The sequence below is a fragment of the Polypterus senegalus genome, chromosome 9 (assembly GCF_016835505.1).
Source record: "Polypterus senegalus isolate Bchr_013 chromosome 9, ASM1683550v1, whole genome shotgun sequence".
Classification (NCBI taxonomy): Eukaryota; Metazoa; Chordata; class Cladistia; order Polypteriformes; family Polypteridae; genus Polypterus; species Polypterus senegalus.
Window position 1 is genome coordinate 5568746 of NC_053162.1, and position 12668 is coordinate 5581413.

The following is a 12668-nucleotide window of genomic DNA, read 5'->3' on the forward strand; positions in this document are numbered from 1 at the left end:
TTTGTGAGGGTTGAAAGAGGTGGTTCTTTTGCAGGGTGCCACAGAAAGAAGCTTCTCCGTCTTAAAATGCTTTCTACATTGGTTCCAGATTCTAAGTGAGTGGAGCACAATTGGGTTATTAGTGTATTGCCGATAACGTGTGTTTATTGGAGCACAAAGCAAGGAATACAAAGAAGTACTGCAGGATTTTACTTCTATTGCGGTCCATGCCTGTGTATGTTCTTCTATTTGTGTCCAGGTTCTTATCGACTGTATATTTGCCCCAGTAATAAAACTGGAAGTTAGGTAGAGCCATGCCACCTTCTGCCTTTTGTCTTTGTAGGGTCGCTCTTTTGATGCGTGGATGTTTAGAATTCCAAATAAATGAGGTTATTGTTGAATCTAATTGCTTAAAGAACGATTTATTAATGTATATTGGTATGTTTTGAAATAAAAAGGAGCTTAGGAAGAATATTCATCTTAACAGTGTTAATTCTTCCAGCTAGTGTGAGATGAAGGGTTGACCATCTATGCAAGTCTTGTTTAATTTTTTCCATGCAGACGACGAAATTTTGTTGATAAAAGCTTTATGTTTACTTGTGATGTTTACCCCGAGGTATTTAAACTGTTCTGCAATGATAAAAGGAAGGGTGTCTAATCTAATATTATATGCTTGCGAATTCACCGGAAAGAGTACACTTTTATTCAGATTAATTCTGAGACCAGAGAGCTTTTGAAATTCTGTGAGTGCTGCTAAGACTGCAGGCAGAGAATTTTCTGGGTCCGATATATACAGTACCATGTCATCTGCATATAATGAGATTTTCTGTTCCAGTCCTTCTCTGCTAATCCCCTTTATCTGATCAGTATTTCGACAATGTATTGCCAGTGGTTCAATGGCAATTGCAAACAGCAGTGGTGACAAAGGGCATCCTTGTCTTGTGCCACGTTCTAGTTTAAAGTAGTCTATATAACATAATATTCTGTTAGCCTTCTTAATGGCTTCTGCACACTGACAGTTGATTGTGTCGAGTTCACTATGATTCCTAAATCCTTCTCATAAAGGTGGACTCTCGATTTTCTGATATATTCCAAAATAAAAAGAAAGAAAGGTGAATGTCTCAGGAATGTCAATCTGCTCAAGTTCAGTTTGACAGTGGTCGTAAAAAAAAGAATATCAACCATTCTGGAAATATCTGCTGTGGCAGAATGAGAGCAGCAGGAAGCCATGGAAAGTTTAATTAACAAAAATAACTGACTTCTTATTAAGAAACTAGCTGGAGTGAAGTTGGAGTTTGAGACCCCTGACTTAGCCGGATATTTGTTGGCTTTTCATGAGGTGGACTTTTGATTTTCAGACCTTCTGTTGCATTTTTCCTTCCTACATGCAACACTTTACATTTACTGACATTAAATTTCGTCATCCACAAATCTGCCTGTCTGCTGTCCAAGCCCGCCTGTGATGATTCAACAGATTTCTGTTTATCTGCCAATCCACAGTTTGATGTGCAAGCTTTCTAAACCTCGAAATAAAAAGTGCACAGACTTGATGCACTCAACCCAACACACTGCACTTTATACTCAATAACACTTTATTCTTACTCTAAGTAATATCGTACCAGGGGTCAGAAGCTGCTCCGCTCACGAGCAACACTCTTGCTCAAATTTTCAGATATGTCGGTCGTATATCTTTTGGGTCAGTTCTCGCAGGCATACCTTAGCAAAGGCCAGGAGCCTCGTCAGGGTCTAAGCGCCTGCCAGAATTCACAGAGTTATGTTTTGGGATCCTTCCCTGGCTTACGTTCCTTTTCCTTGTCTTTTCATTCATTTTCCAATTTGAATTATATTATTATTATTATATTTTTCTACTAATATTGTTCTTTTCATTTGTCATTTGGTCAGTATCTTCATTGTATTGGTTTTCTTCTGTTTAAAAATATTTATGCCCTCTTTCTTTAAATGCTCCATATATTTTGTGGGTGGTACCCCAAGAAGTGGGGCCACCTGTCCATCACCATTGAGACTATAAAGGCTCATGGGAGTTGCAGTCCATCTGCAGTTCATTGTGTGTGTGCTGGTGGTTTGCTGAGTTCTCCACGGTTTTCTTATTATTATTCTTTCCATTTGACTTTTTGACATTTTTTTGCTCTGTTGACGGATTTTGAGTTGTGATTTTTGTGTTGGGATTTGGTAACTTTTTTCTTGCTCTTTTGAGCATATTGCTATCTTTTTATTTTTGTTAATAAATCTTAATTTTGTAAAGATTCCTTCTGGGGCTCGTCTCTCCTCTAGCTGGAGTTACACAGCCATCCCCTTGTTGAGACATTTCCAAGAGATTAGCTTTATTTTGATTCTTCTTTAACTTTAAGGCTTATTTCCTGCTTAAAGGCCTACTTGGGTAATAAACCTCCCATTTTCCTGGGTCGGGAATGCCTTGAGTGAGATCTGTTTTGTAAGACTGTTAGAGGCCAATGGCGTAGCAATGGATTGTGCAGATTTTGTAAAGCACAAGGGCCTATGAGCTTCGGGGGGGACGGGGGGCACCCGGGGCTGTATAAATTTAAAAAATTTTTTTTAACAACTTGAATCACTTGCACAGTGCAATGTGTTAATAATTCCCTAATTCAGTGCTTCTCGACCGTTAAGTATTTGCGAACCGAGTTTTCATAACAGTTTTAATCGCGCCCCCCGTAACGTTTTTTTGAAAGGAGCCCACTAATACCAATTTGTTCTTTTTTAATTAATGATATATCATAGATGCATATTTTATTACATCTACTTAACTTTTATCGACATTCATCTAACTCTATATTTATTTTTCTAGTATCAGAATGTAGTTTAAGTTCATTTGTTTTGGTTTCAATAGATATTTTCGATTCTTGTTTTCTTTTTTTCACATCTTCGAACCCCCCTAGGGGCCAACCCCACAGGTTGAAAATCACTGCCCTAATTCAGTGGCATGTTTGCACCATCACCAGGCAAGTACAATTCAATCCATGATGGTGTTACGTATTCGGCAGGCCTACCGTTTACACAAACTTAGACTTCGGGAGTTCGGAGGCACAACATGTCCTAGTCCGCCTTACAGAGAAGTGCACAATCCCAAATTTGGTGATCTTTGCCGTGCCATAGCAGACGTGAACGGAAGAAGTTTTGAAGGACGTCTCATGAATAGTGCAAATATACATTATTATTGTAAATAATTGTTACTTTTCTACTTTGATTTGATGTCAACAGTTTTCGAAGTTCGAACTCGTAAACAGTAAATCGTAGCAATTCTGTTGTTAAGGTATGGTACCCGTTTGTCGGCAAACACCGAATATTTGAACAATTTGTTATATTCTCACCATACGACGGCATGTCGTCCAGTAGCAGCGTTTGCAGCAAACATTATAAGAGTGGCGCTGCTAAACGTAAGGCACGTCGGCAACACGAATTGAAAATGTTAAGCTTACCAAGATTTCTACCTTTCTCAAAATTGAGCAAAGGCCAGCGGTGGTAACTGAGAATGCTGATGTTGGTGAATCCTCGCAACGGCTGCAAGCAGGTTATGCAGACATTGTGGTGAGTGAAATGGTTGAAACTACCGAGTCTGGAAGTAGCGATAAAATGGCTTCAGATCAGGTGCTGTCTGCTGAAACCGTTTAAAATGGAGAAACTACTAAAGACAAACACACAATGTATATGACTAAGAAATCTCCTACCGACAAGTCAAATTTCTTGGAACCAATGACACCTCACTTTATGATGTCCATTTTCTCATAAGTCGTGTAAAATAGGTTGATGGTGTAGTTGTATTCCGATGTTGTCGTTGTAATTTGTTACAAATTGAAATGGCTTCATTTTATAGCACAGAACAGTTTCTACTTCCTAGCTTACGTTACATTTTAATCATCTTCCTGCACAAAATTGTCTTGGAGAAGTAAGCAGGTCCACATCTTACATTTATTTTTGTACTACTACTACTACTACCACCTCCCACAAACTGGTGAGGAGGGCAGGCTGTATTGTGGGCACGGAGCTGGACAGTTTGACATCTTTTGGCAGAGCGATGGGCACTGAGCAGACTCCTGTCAATCATGGAGAATCCACTGCATCCACTGAACAGGATCATCTCCAGACAGAGGAGCAGCTTCAGTGACAGACTGCTGTCACCGTCCTGCTCCACTGACAGACTGAGGAGACCCCACACTATGCGACTCTTCAATTCCACCCGGTGTGGTAAACGTTAACACTACACAAGATTATAGATTGTTATACCTGCCTCGCACTCGACATCTTGCATTTTTTAACTTACACTGCGCTTTTATTGCTCTTTAATTAATATTGTTTTTATCAGTATGCTGCTGCTGGAGTATGTGAATTTGCTCTTGGGGATTAATAAAGTATCTATCTATCTATCTATCTATCATATACTGCTTTTCACTCTATCTATCTATCTATCTATCATATAATGCCTTTCACTCTATCTATCATATACTGCCTTTCACTCTATCTATCTATCTATCATATAATGCCTTTCACTCTATCTATCTATCTATCTATTGTTCTTGTGTATTGTAATTTTCTTTTTAAATTCTGTTATATTATGTTTTGTGATGTGTGCTGTTGGGGAGCAGAAAGGGCGGAATGAATGCTGTAAGTGATGGGACTGGAGGAGGGGCTTTCATTCTGTGATGGACGGACACGCCTCTTAGGAGATGAGTGACAGGAGAAGTGAGGAGGAAAAGGAAGGGGCGATGGAAAGAAAAGAATGTGAGTGGCAGGAGATACTGAGTGGTAGGGGAGGCTTTCTTTGATTGGTTTGGAGGTGGGCTCTGTAACCTGGATAATGGAGTATAAGACACGGCACCATTTAATAATAATAATAATAATAATAATACATTTTATTTATATAGCACCTTTCCCATGCTCAAGTAAAACGAAGAAAACTCCTGTACCTTTAAGTTGTATTTCCTTATCACACTAGTCGTTACAAAATTATATGAATTAATTCATTTTGTTAATACTATATTATATTTTGTTTTGTAAATAAATATGACTATTTGCTAATCTACAGTATATCATTTTTAAATTCTCTGTTCTGTTATCCGTCTTTTCTCTTGTCCATCACTGCCTCGGTCCCAACCCCTGATGGATCATCGAGGTTTTACTGTGTTTTCTTCAAGGAAAAATGGTAATAAATGTTGGATATGAAATACAAAGTTTCAAATTGGGGTTACACAGTGTGGTAGCCGGCCCGGACACAGATAGGAGGATGCGTTGACATCACCCACAACACGTTTATTATACATATTTAAAGTTCTATGTGCAATACCAAGTGCACAAAACACCCCCAAGACTCCCCAACATCCAGGCTTCTCACACTCTGCCTCACTCTTCAGACCGCCTCCACTCCTCTCCTTCAAGCTCCGTCCTACTCCACTCCCAACTCTCGCTGCTCAATGGAGGGAGGTGGCCCCTTTTATCATCACCCAGATGTGCTCCAGGTGCTCCCCAGCTCCCCAGTGTGGCGGAAGTGCCGGCCGCGCACCCAGAAGCACTCCGGGTGTCCCCGCTTCTCTTCCCCCCAGCACTTCCAGGTGTGGCGTAAGTGCTGAAATCCCAGGCTCCCAAGGCATCGAGGCACCCCCTGGCGGTGATCATGAGACCCTACAGGGTTGAGCTTCAAAGCTCTGTATCCGTGGTCCGCCTAGCCAGCCCCATGTGGTCCGGGACAGGCATAAGCCCTCTTCCGGTCTTCCGGGGCGACCCCCAGCCACCTGCAACAGCAGCAAGCTTCATAATTTGGTGGTTGTAGGTTTAGTTGTTGCAGAATTTGTCTTCTTAAAGCAGGTGTGATGCTTGTTAGCACAGGGAAGGTAAATGGCCAATCTGTCAGGATTCTTCTCTCTATATATAGAAGTATGAAATGCAGGACTTCCAGGCTAAAGAGCTCTTTCTTTCCCAAGGCCATTAGACTCCTCAATAATTGACTGAAGTTTATAACCGTGGTCCACCTCATTCTGTCAACCTCACACAACTGTATTTGACTTGTCCATCACACACCTACCTGCACAATTACACTTTATACTTCTATTCTGTTTTTATACTTTATGCCGCCTCTGTTACTTATTATCTATCTGATACTTATTATTTATGTTTATCGTTGGTTTTGTCATTTGGTGTGAACAGCAAAGAAAGAATTTCATGGTACAGGGAAATGTGTCTCCTTACTGTGCACATGGCAATAAATTTGAATAGCAGGAGTGATGTCTCTGAAAATGCGTTTCAAGTCCCTCCCTTTGAGGACCATTTTACCTGAGACCCTACATCAGCTGAAAATGATTGAGCTCCACGGCCTGGTTAGTTGTCAGTGAACTTACTTTGAAAAACATGTTGACTTATGAAGTCCCAAGCTCCTGTTTTACATTTTCTTACAACCACATGCACTACACACTGGTTAGTTTTTTCTGAGCCTAATTGTCTACATAGATAAATGAATAACATTCAGAATATTTACTTTTACACTTGCTTGTCTTCCCAGAATTCTTTCATCAATATGTAGGAATTTCATACACTTATTCTTCTTCATCGTCATCTTCCTCTTCTTCTTCCTTTTCATTTTTTCTCATTTCTACATGTGGTGGATGTGCCCGATCAACCTTCTCCACACATCTCGGTCCTGCCCCTCCTCGCCAGTCAGACTCTTTTCCTTCTTTAGCCTCCCTTGCTTTCTCACCCCCTGCGCTTCTTTTGCCCATATCTTCATTGTCTCTCCTCATCACAGCTCCATTCCACTTTCTTGTACTTCCTTAGGTTTCTCTTCCATTTTTGTTGCAACTTAGATTGTCTCATTTCTTATCCTGTCCTTTTTTGTAACTTCTCACATGCATCTCACTATTCTCATTTCTGGCACATCTCACTTCTTCTCCTGTGCCCGTGTCTCAGCGCCATAGATCATTGCTGGTCTTACCACTTTCTTAAAAACCTCACCTTTAGCCTTCACCTTAATTATCTGACCACATAACACTCTTGATACCTTCTTCTGATTGTTCCATCCACACTGCACTCTCTGGGTTATCACTGCATCTGATTCTCCATCTCGGGCTACCACTGATCCTAGATATTTAAACTTCACCACTCTTCTCAATCGCTCCACCTGCAGGCTAGCTTCTGTATCCTGATCCTCATTAAACCTCACACATCCTGTCTTCTTCTTCTTATCCTTCCTGTTTATCTTCAATCTCTGCTGGCTTCTGTCTTTCCTAACTATATGCAGAAGTACTGTCCATATGCCAGCGTCACTCTTTCAGTCGTTCTCCCTCTGTCCCTCTCTCTTTCTTTATGATTTGGTTTTTCTTTGTCGTACCACTCTGGTGCCAGGTCTATTCCTGGAAACCCCTTACCAGCTGGAAATCCCTCTGTAATAATAAGACAAAACAAATTGATGGGTATCAAAGCATATGAAAAAACCAGAACTTCATGTCCCCTGCATGATTGGCAGGCATGACAGTTTACATGCCTGTGTCATTTCATGTGCTGTTCTGCACTCCATGTGGTTAAACACTGCACACGTGATGTTGTGTATACGGCAAACACAAGCCCACAACTGCCATCGCCAAAACCTCCAAAGAAAACTACCCTCGCTTGTCAGAGGACAGAGAGTCCATGGCTATCAGTGGGAAATGCTTTTCAATCGTTTCCCACAACACAGTACAGTGAAGAACCAGCAGTATACAGTAACAGTTGTGAGACATGCCCGGACACCATCAGACTGAGACCACATCTTTATCAAAAGGCACACGTTTATTTAAGCACAAATACCAAAGTCCCGCACAGCACATTGTGCTCCCAGCACCCATCACCCCTACTCCGGGCTTCTCTCTCACTGTTTGTGGGCCACCTTTCCTCTCTCCACGGGAGCTTCGTCCTACTCATACTCCCGACTCTAGCTCCCTGATTGTATGGAGGAGACCCCTTTTATTCCCACCCAGATGTGCTCCAGGTGCTTGATGACGTCCTTCTGGCAGCACTTCCTGGTGTGGCGGAAGTGCTACCCTTGTACCCGGTAGCACTCCGGGCGACCCTGGAAGGATCTTCCTCCATCTTCCTGGGTGTGGCGGAAGTAAACGTTTCCCGGGTCTTGGGCTTGAGGCTTTGGGCGCCCCCTGATGGTGGCCACGGACCCCAACGGGCTTGAGCCTCCTTGCTCTTCTCCCATTCCAGGGCAGTTGCCCCATCATGGCATAAGGAAGACGTATATGCCACCTCCCCGTCCTTCCAGGCATCCCGGCTGGGTCTGTCCCCCAGCCTCCTGTGACACAGTGCTTTCTCTTTCTCCATCTCTGTCTCTTCTTCTTTCTTTCTCTCTCTCTGGCTGACCTTCTTTCTGCTTTCACCTTCGCTCCTCTTCTTGCAAGTGTTGTCTTCTCCTTCCTCAAATGAAGGCAGCAGGCTTCTTTTATCCTGCACCCAGAAATACTTCCGGTGGCCCATCAGTGTGGTCCAGAAGTACTTCTGGGTGAGGCAGAAACCCAACAAAGTCAGGTTCCTCAGTCCCTGCAGCACCCCCTGGTGGCACCAACAGAACCCAAAAGTGCTGTACTGAACTACAACTCCCATCAAGTCCTGTGGGAATCTGAGGCACTGCTGCAACCCACGGGGGATACCTTCTAGCACTCTGGGGTTAGATAATGCCCTGTGTATGTTCTCTCCCCTGGCCCTTCCTTTATGAAGGTGTCCTGGCCAGGTAAGTGTCCTGGATGTCTGTCACAGAGGGTGCAACGTGTTGCTAGGGTATTTTTGTACGGAATGGAAAACAAAGGTTTGTGGGTCTTTTAAATGGTAACCCTCTTGGTGACTGGTGTGCGAACTGCAGCACACAGGAAAAAATTCAAACCTGTGAGACCCCCAGGGTCAACATTTTGTGATCTTGTGGTGTTTGGTCACTCATACTTGTTCCTCATCATGAAGGTGGCAGTCCTTAAACCAGCAGGTTACTTTGGCTTATCATTTATTTGTGGACCACAGTTTTGGTGGCTTTAATTTGTTTTTTTTAAATATAGGGTGGGCACAGGTACACTGCAGGTCTTAACAATGACAGCCATGTATGACTCATATGCCATTATTTAAAAGCTGTTTTGTTTCGTTTCTTTTTTTCTCCAAAGAGAAGCTAGCTGAGGCACAAAGAAGACTCGCCACGTTGCACTCCGACATGGACGCCGTCTTTGAGGTTCAGAAGGAGAGACATCTCAAGTCCGGTCAACGGAAAAGAGGCCTGGCACGGCCGCATGGCCATATTGCAGAGCGCAAGACATTGCAGGATCTCAAGCTGGCCTTCAGCGAGCTCTACCTCAGCCTGGTGCTGCTTCAGAATTACCAGGCAAGTTACAAACTGTCACCGTCACGTCATATCTGCACCGCCCCGGGGGTTCTTTTTGATTTCTTCAGGATGGAGACTCCCAGAAACGAAGATCTTGGACTTTCTTCCAAATGGTTGCTTAATGTGAGGTCATTTTCAATTATATACAGTATAGGAACTCCACCAGGGACTATATGGCCTCCTTCCTTTTGTGTTTGTCCTCTATACTGGAGACTTCAGGTACATCTGTGAAGTGTGTCATCTGCAGGAATCCCCAGCAGATATCAATGGAGGGCAGGCAGGAGGAGAGGAGAGCAAGCAGAACATTAGCAGAGCAGAGCAAAGCAAATGCTGGTGAACCTCAGGAGGTCCAAGGCCCCTCCATCTACTGTACTGGCTGAGGTGTTTTATTATGGAAGGGTTTTGGGGTCACACTCTTTTATTTCTACACACACATGTCCTCCAACTGTTGTTCTCCTCTTCCTCACACTCACTTGGCCTCAAAAAAGAGACATTCTTACACCTGGGGGATCACTAGCTTCAGCACTTATTAGGGGCTTTATCCCCCAATAAAGTGGATGGAAAGCAGAAGTGCTATTGTTGTGAGATCGAATAGCAGAGGCTGGGTTTGGAGAGTTCTTGTAGGGTTAACCACATGGTGGTATAAGGGAACCTATGCCATGCCTTTGTAGTTTTTGCAGGAACGACCCGTAAAGTGGTGGTGGAGGTGGTAGCGATGGTGTTGTCACCCTTAGATAGATAGATAGATAGATAGATATGAATGCCATTATATAATAGATAGATAGATAGATAGATATGAAAGGCACTATATAACAGATAGATAGATAGATAGATAGATAGATAGATAGATAGATAGATAGATAGATAGATAGATAGATAGATAGATATGAATGGCATTATATAATAGATAGATAGATAGATAGATAGATAGATAGATAGATAGATAGATATGAATGGCATTATATAATAGATAGATAGATAGATAGATAGATAGATAGATAGATAGATAGATAGATAGATATGAATGGCATTATATAATAGATAGATAGATAGATAGATAGATAGATAGATAGATAGATAGATAGATAGATATGAATGGCATTATATGATAGATAGATAGATAGATAGATAGATAGATAGATAGATAGATAGATAGATAGATAGATAGATAGATAGATAGAACTTTATTTGTTCCCAAGGAGAAATTAAAATTGTTACCTTTCTTCATGTGACACTCCTGCCCTGTTGTGGACCCCAGATGATGTGTCACATGGTCTGTCTTACTCTAGCCCCTTACCTTTCTTCTTCAGACATTCCTTCCCTCTTATGGATGCAGGACAACATTACATCCTTTCATGGACTCCAGACAGATGGACACTTATCGATTTATATATATATATGTGATTAGCTGTGCCATTAGTAATCAATGGCAACCTCAGAGTTAACGCTTGTAGCGCACCTTCAACTGGAATGTATTTTGTAATGCAGGTACTGTAGTGATAAAATGCACTGCATTTGTCATTCCAACAAATGGCGCATCACAAACATTAGCACTGGTTTTACAAATCCCATATCAAATTGCATATAACAGACACACACAGTGACACTTGACCATTAATTAATTCTTAATACTTCAGTCTGGAATTGAACTTTGCCCTCCTAAACTATTGTGTCATCATCCTGTTATTATAAGTGGAACCTTTTGTTGTTTTTTTGTGTATCCTGCCAGAGATAAAATTAGTTTTTTTTTTCTTTTATTTCAGCTTTTTGGAAACATTCTGTCCAATAGTGCACTTTATTTTGGAATCAAAGACTCCTCTAAAAAGTTAATAATTGCTTACTGCTGTTTTTGACGTCATTTTTTGGAGTGTTTTGTGACGTTGTAGCCATGGCTGTCTTTTCTGTCTTTGGTGTTGGTCGATGTCAATGACTTGGTGGACTCTCACCAAAGCAGATGTAACTTTTACACCATTTAGAACGAATAGGTACTGCCGACTGGCCAATTGCACAGGAAGGATGTTGGATTAAAAGGAATAGAAAGTCACACATGAGAAGGGACACTCAAAGCCAGCAAGCACGAGATGAGAGAAACTTTTACGGCCTGAAGAATGCGAGCTGTTTCCGCTGTCCACAGAGGAATGGCTGCCGCGGTGTGGCAAGTTTTGAAGAGCCAGTAGCACTGAAATGTTCTGCGTCGCTTCAACCTGAGCATCATTTGTTTTTGGGATTTTACCTCGCAGATCTTTGGGATTTCGGTGTCAGTGGTGAACTCTTACTGTCGTTCGTGTTATTCATGGTGTTTGGTTTCGTGTTGTGTGTTTGTAAACTGTGGATGCGTGCGTCGATGTTGTATTTTGTGCTTTGAATTTTTATATCTATTATCTCAACTTTCATTATAAATTCCATTTATAAGTGTGGCGATTGGTCATTGCTAGGGAAAGGGGGAATCAGGGAAGTAATTCGCAAGGCCCCCATTAAGGAAAAGTCGGCCATGACTGGCGTCCAACCTGAGTTGGTGCTTGTACAGCATCAAAGGGGATCGGTACGCCAGGGGTGCATGACAGGTGACATCACTGATGCTATATGATAAAGATATCCATGCACACTGCCGGCTTATCTGAGCCTGATCAAAGGTTTGTGATTCTTCATTTGTCGTTTCAATAGAAACTAACTGTACTTTTGACTTTGATTTTTTGGTTAGCAAATTGATGTTTGTTGACTTTCTTTCTTATTTTTGGTATTGACCCCCTCCTTGTTATTGATCACCTCCTTCACTCCTGGTCATCCCTCATAACATTTTTACTAACTACCTTTTCTGTCAGTACACCCTAACCCTGATTAATCAAAATCAAACTGACCAATCAGATCAAAGCCAAACTGAACATTTTTTAAACATTTTCTTACTGTCTTCTACATTCACTACAGTCACTACATCCTTCCACTGAGCAATCAAAATCAAACTGACAAATAGGACCAAAGTTGTACTGACCAATCGGACCAAAGCCAAACTGACCAATCACATTTATTTACTAACTACCTTTTCAGTCAGTACACCCTACAACTTGGCAACCAAAATCAAACTAACCAATCAGACCAAAGCCAAACTGAGCAATCAGACCAAAGCTACACTAACCAATCAGACCAAAGCCACAATGACCAATCACATTTATTTGCTAACTACCTTTTCAGTCAGTACACCCTACCCCTGATTAGTTAAAATCAAACTGACCAATCAGACCAAAGCCAAACTGACCAATCAGACCAAAGCTGCAGTAACCAATCAGACCAAAACCAAACTGACCAATCAGACCAAAGTCAAACTGAC

At 41.8% G+C, this 12668-nt stretch overlaps 1 pseudogene; it reads left to right on the forward strand.

Moving 5' to 3' along the window:
- LOC120535281 overlaps positions 1-12668 on the forward strand; it is a 149228-nt pseudogene that overhangs the window by 57041 nt on the left and 79519 nt on the right.